The sequence below is a fragment of the Xenia sp. Carnegie-2017 genome, unplaced genomic scaffold (genome assembly GCF_021976095.1).
Source record: "Xenia sp. Carnegie-2017 unplaced genomic scaffold, XeniaSp_v1 HiC_scaffold_2, whole genome shotgun sequence".
NCBI classification, from domain to species: domain Eukaryota; kingdom Metazoa; phylum Cnidaria; class Anthozoa; order Malacalcyonacea; family Xeniidae; genus Xenia; species Xenia sp. Carnegie-2017.
In genome coordinates, this window is record NW_025813482.1 from 9,324,444 (window position 1) to 9,330,937 (window position 6,494).

A 6,494-nucleotide genomic window follows, 5' to 3' on the forward strand; every position below is an offset into this window, starting at 1 on the left:
TTAAAACAAAACTTAAGAAATCATAATAATGCTACGCCCAACGATCAAAAGTCGTATACGTGGTGGAGCCTTACTTGGGAAATGTCTGTTTGTTACGCCAACTGTGAGCGATAAGCATTTTGGTCATTTTTTAGTCCGTTGAGTTACATCAGAGTTAGTATTATTTTTAGGTAACTATAAGTCACTTCAACTATGCATAAATGTTTCATCGTTATTTGAAGGTTTAATGTAAAACAATTAGTTTTCAAAAAGGGGAAGTACTTTTTATACACACCTAATTCAAAAACGGAGCCACCTGGAGTGTTGACGTCATTTGCCAACATCTACTTTTGAATTCAGCTGCACATATCGCAACATTAACTAATCTTGTTCCAAGATGATCCTGTTCGGACTCAAAATGTTTCATTCTACAAATAAAAGAGATGTGTCAATTTTAACAATGACCTTAGTCCTTTGCTGCAAAAAGGGCAAAAATAAGTAAGATGTTACCATATGATCTTAATAGCACGACAGGGTTACGCTGTCTGGGAAAAGAGCGGATAAAGCCAAACTGAAAATTTACCTTCGAGACGGTGTCAAGCATTTTTTTTGCTTATAGCAATAGCTTGCAAACACAAATGAAGAAGGTCAAAAGCAATTGGAACACATACGGTTAAAATACTACTCATTTTTATCCAACTAACAAAGTTTTGGAGATTTGCGCACGCGAACAATAGGCATCCAAATCGTACGTCATTTTTGGGTTTTTCTTTCTAAATGTCATTTTTTAAAACCTTCATCAATTATTCATATTTGCATTAATGCTGACATTTATGGATAGTTGATAAAATTTAAAAAAAAAACAAAAAACAAAAATTCAAAACCTGCAATTTGAAAGCTAAGCCAAAATTAAAATTTTCATTCGAAAAATATTTATTATTAACCACAATATTACTGTCAGATGTACCATTGCACGTCTAATAAACTATTTTCTAAATAACTAAATAACAAAAGTTTTTACAAGTCTTCTTTTAACACCCTGTAGAAACAATATTCTGTTTTAACCATGCTAGTGTCATATTGGTGACTGTGAAATACCACTAAACTGAGAGAGGTTTAAAACCATTCACCAGTTAAACAGATTTTTTTGGAACTTTTTAATGCCATTTGTATTCTGCACTTTTCTACATGTAGTCAAGGACCTGTATAAGAGTTTGTATGCATTACATTTAATAAAAGTAATGTTAACTGTTTTTATGTAAAATGACCATGACAAACAACATGGCATTTATCTTAAATCATAGACCAAAGTCTTAACATTGAGACAGCCTTGAAATGGCAGTTTTGACATAGCTGTTTTTTTCTTTGAAAATAAGAAAATTCTATCGCTTCCAAGAATATTTGTTGATTTTTTGCAAAATCTATCCTGATAATCTTCACATAACGTTTTATGAAGACTATCGACATTCTATAGGCTAGTACTGTTTTATTTAAAATTGTACTATAGTTTTGTGTTCGAAGTTCAAAAGCAGGGATAAAATTGAGACTCAATTATTGAGGCGTGGCCTGCGAAAAAGTATTCTTGTTCTACACCCAGTAGTGAATAACTAATATGGAGGCATGTAGGCAAAGACCTTTGTCTGGTGAGCCTTTTGTGAGCCTTCTGTGACATGTAGTTCCCCCAATAATTCTTTCGACAACATGTGCGTACATCACGTTCCTTTTCATTTTGAATTTCCCGACACGTGTTGGGAAAACAGGCTTGTAATTCATAGTGTAAACAATACGAAATAAATTTAAAGTTCAAACTAGGAAAACCCAGTACTTATTGAAATACAGTACATCGTATTTTCAACAGCATAACTTAACCTACTTAGTACTTATATCACTACTGCCTATAACAATTCCTACTGCATATAAAAATTCCTATAAAAAATCGTACTGCATGGCTCCAATATTCGTGATTATAATAAGTAGGCAAGTTTGAGTCAGTTGTCAGTTTTGTTGTCGAAATATTATAGTCTCAGGAATAGTATCATGGTAAAGTGCCAGAATTACTATTTACCAACGTAGGGTGCTAACCAAAAAGTTAGCACCCTTCGTTGGTAAATAGAAATTCGTTGGAGCACCCTACGTTGGTAAATAGTAATTCTGGCACTTTACCATGATACTATTCCTGAGACTATAATATTTTGACAACAAAACTGACAACTGACTCAAACTTGCCTACTTATTATAATCACGAATATTGGAGCCATGCAGTACGAATTTGTGATAGTACCAATAAGTAATTTTAAAGTGCCTATGACACAATATTATTTTAGATGAGAAGATCCAAAACTGTAATGGAATTTCTTTGTATGCATGCTTTCTTCTGAAACTATAGATGTTCTTGCGGCTAGTCGCATATGTAGTTGTATATGTCTTATTTCTTTGTCTCTAAGAAATACTATGCTAATCACTAAACAATACGGCCCAAACATACAAATGTATGATATTGCTTGTCACCATTGCATAGGTACACATGAGCTTCATTTATCTGTCGGGAAAACGAATAATCGTACTCTTTACAAAACTTCACACTCAAGATACAGAAAGAGTTATAAGTAAAACGTTAAGATATACAAATACAGGCTTCAAAGACGATCAAAAATATCAATTATATCTCGTTCGTGTAAAAACGGTATTCAGTCTAGTTGAGTACTTATTCGCACTGTTTATAATTGCATGTTTCACTCTTATCACAGAATTTTTATGGCGAGTTTAAATGAAACACAGGCAACAAACGGCTATATTTAATAGCGTTCGAATCCTGTACGAAATACAAATATTCTTTATGATAATACATAGTACCTGCCACCAGTCAAATTTAGAGCAGAAAATACAATTCGATACTTTCCCCGCAGTATTTCATAAAGTGTGCGCCATTGGTCCATACAGTGCTTTTGAAGTTATTTCAAGAAAAAGGTAACAACAAACAACACGGACTGTTCGCCCAAAATTGGCAACACAAGCGTCATATGTATGTAAATCATAATTGTATTTATTTTATCGGTTCAATGAACGACATGTCATATATGTCAGGAAACTATTTTGAAACACAAAAAGTTGTTGTGACGAACTTATATGTACGAAATCTCAAATACTTCTTTTTTACAGATGTGACCTAAGTCACATGACATAAAATATAAACCAGTGTATTCACCTATTTTATTTTACAAACATATACTTGATATGCTACCCACATGTACCTGCTTTTGTGATGTGTAAATAAAAGTATTCGTGAACGATTATTTCCAATTTAACATTTAGATGTAGTTGCGTGAAATGGAAATGAATTACATTCTCACCAACATCAAACATATTTTTTATAAGTAATGTAGATGATCTAACAATCAACAAAGAGAGATTCGGCAAAAGAAGAGTTTATAGTGCACCAACGAAATAAAATATAATTTCAAAATATGCAAATTAGAAAATGACCGAAGTAAATTATTAATTTATAAATCATAAGTTTCAATTTGCTCAAGATTTAAGCATGCAACATTAACGTTAAAAATAAAGTCCATTCAGTTTTTGGACTATTTAATCAACTGCAATAAAATTGTGCCTGCTTTTTTAATAGCATGAAAAGCTTATTAAAATGTGAGAAATGTGCATCCACAAGCATATTATCCAATCAACCAAAAAAAACAAAATCTACAACAATTATAACAAGAAAACATTTATATGCAGAAGAGCATTTATTGGAGAGGAGTGTTTACAAGAAAGGGTTTCTCATACAAACTTCAATAGGATGAGAATACTTAAAAGAATCAAATAAGTTGTTTATTGTAAAAGTTTTAGTTAATTTCAATTGTTAAGACTAAAGCTTACTAAAATACAATAATGCTGCACACATTAGGATATTGTTTCCTAAATATGTTTAATGTAGACCTTCTTGTTGATGTCTGATGGCAGAACTGATACCAAATTGCATATGATCGTTTCTGATATGTTTGTTCAGACAGGATTCTGAGGAAGCTGAAAATGGTTTTATTGCTCATTGGCAAATTTCTAACATGAGTATTCAACATATCTTAAATAAAGCACCAGAATTTTTGTTTTGTTTTGCATAAAAGGCAAATTTAACCGGCCCTCAAAATTTTTCTGTATTCACTCACTGAAAAAACAATAGATTTCTAAAGAAATGAATAATAATGATCTGAATTTTACATTAGCCCAAACCACTTCAATTGTCATGTATAATTAACTTTCAATTTACACATCACAGTTTACATGTAACATATTTTACATTTATTTTACATGTAACGAGCACACCACAATGGTGACAAGGCCAAGTGACAAGTTTGATTTAAACAAGAGATATTAATATCTTCAAGTGCAACCACACATTCAGAAAAATAAAGAAAACTTTTGGTAACTACAATACCACTTTCTGTGAACAGGAGTGTTGGAAAATCAGTCATGAAATTTGGTAGCATATTTATTGGTTTTTATTAAACAATGGTAATAATATTTTAAACGGGGGAGTATTGTTGCATTATTGTAGAATTCTTTTCAATAATCATTTTAAATCTCATGTATTGCTTACCCTTTAAAAAAAATTAAACAGTAATATGGTGTTCCATATGTCTATTTTAAGCCTGTAAGCATTAGTCTTACTAGATAATGTTCACCATTATGGCTATATTATATATATTTATATTATAAACAATATATTAAACTTATCCTTTTGTCTCATCAACCAAGTGACAATTTGTTGTTTGAAATATTATTATGGCTTAACCAAAAGGATTTGAGCTCATCAGTTTTCTTACTTTGAATGCCGCTAGAAAACAATTTAAAGAAAATTATACCTGGCTGGCAGCAAAGGAATCAACTATTATATCAAATAACAAGATGTATGTATCAATTATCAATCTTCATGAATATTAAAATGGCAGAACTGTTTGACATTTTTAATGCTGACCACTTATATGACTAGAGTTAAGATTAAATATACGTCATCAACTGCCATTTATACAAAAGTCCACAAATGAAAAGGTAAATAGAAAAATTATGAAGCTCGACAACTAACCTCAAAAAAACTTAATTAAGTAACATGTATTAAAGGTGAATATTTGATTTTTTTAAAGAAACCTTAACATTTGCATTTTTCCTCCAATTGATTGAGCAATACATTCACCAATTTTAACTGCTCAGCCATGCCATAAAGAGGTTCCATACTGCAGTTCATTTCTTCGCATTTTCCAATTAATTTTGCCATTGTTTTACAAGCGGTCTCACTACAATTTCCAACATTACGAATACAATCCTTGTAACATTCTGCATAGTCCACACTTGCCATTGAAATACCTTTTAGACTTTTACATATATTTTCCATAACTTGATTAAGATTTTTGTCCACTTCAAAAGCTTTACATTCAAGATCTTTCAAAGCAGAGATGTCAACCAAGGGAGCGTCTGTAAGAAGAGTACTTTTTTCCCCGGAGATTATAGCTTCATTATCACAAGAGTTTTTAATTTCGCTTCTGAATGTGTCTTCTTTTAAAATATCTTTTTTGAAAACATTTTTATCCGAAATATTTGCGGCAACAGACGTAGTCTTAAAATTTGTAAATTGCTCACAAAATTCAGCCATGTTTTGTTTGAGAAATATAATATGAATATTGCACACTATATTATTACATAAAACAAAAACAATGAAACGCGTGCGCTGATTGGTCTAGAGCTGAGTTTGCATTGACATGACCAAATTACCGTCTATTTAAACGACAACTGAAGCAAATCTTCCTTTTTCCAAGCATTCGCAACACCTCAAATTCATTCCGAACTCTTGAATTTCACGCAGCGTAGTCGAAAGGAATAGGCATGAAATCAGGATACTCACCTCCATTATAACAGTTATATTTTGATTTCTCCCTTGATCTTTTTCAGCGTCAAGCTTATCTGAAGTGATGTCATTTGCTTAAGCCGTGCGACATGGGATTTGGAGAGATTAAAGGATGTCCAAAAAGCTGCTGTGCTAAGCATTGGTTAAGGCTCTCCGGATATAGACATCTATACAAATATATGACATTAAAAGACAATAGCTATAGATGCTTTGTCACTTTATTGCTTGTTTTTCCTCATGATCTTCAGTTTTTCAATTGTATGCTTTGAGTGGAAGTTTTCAAGCATGGCTATAATTTTATCAATAATAGAAAACCAAAAATGTCGAAACGCGTTTACTTGAATCATACCCTTTGGCGAAAATCAGCGAAAAATGGCAAATAATAAAACTTTAGCTCAATAAATATATATTTATTCAGCTAAACGAAAATTGTTCACATTTTTTTTCTACCTGTGAATGAACGTGAACTAATCCTTCTACAATCTCGCGGAGAATCAGCCACATTCTCTGTTGGTCCTTGTATTTTCTCTCGTCAATAGCATTCCTTAGAGTACTTTTCTCACAATACTCCAACTGTATATACAAAATTTGCAGAGTACACTTTGAATCTTCTTGCAAA

General features: G+C 31.9%; 1 long non-coding RNA gene across 1 annotated transcript; it reads left to right on the forward strand.

Moving 5' to 3' along the window:
- Nucleotides 1-3,932: 3,932 nt before the first annotated feature.
- On the forward strand, nucleotides 3,933-6,204 carry LOC124439933. Its single transcript, XR_006946501.1, has 3 exons — nucleotides 3,933-4,488; nucleotides 4,815-4,883; nucleotides 5,920-6,204. It is a non-coding gene; the product is annotated as an uncharacterized LOC124439933 (long non-coding RNA).
- The last annotated feature ends 290 nt before the right edge of the window (nucleotides 6,205-6,494 follow it).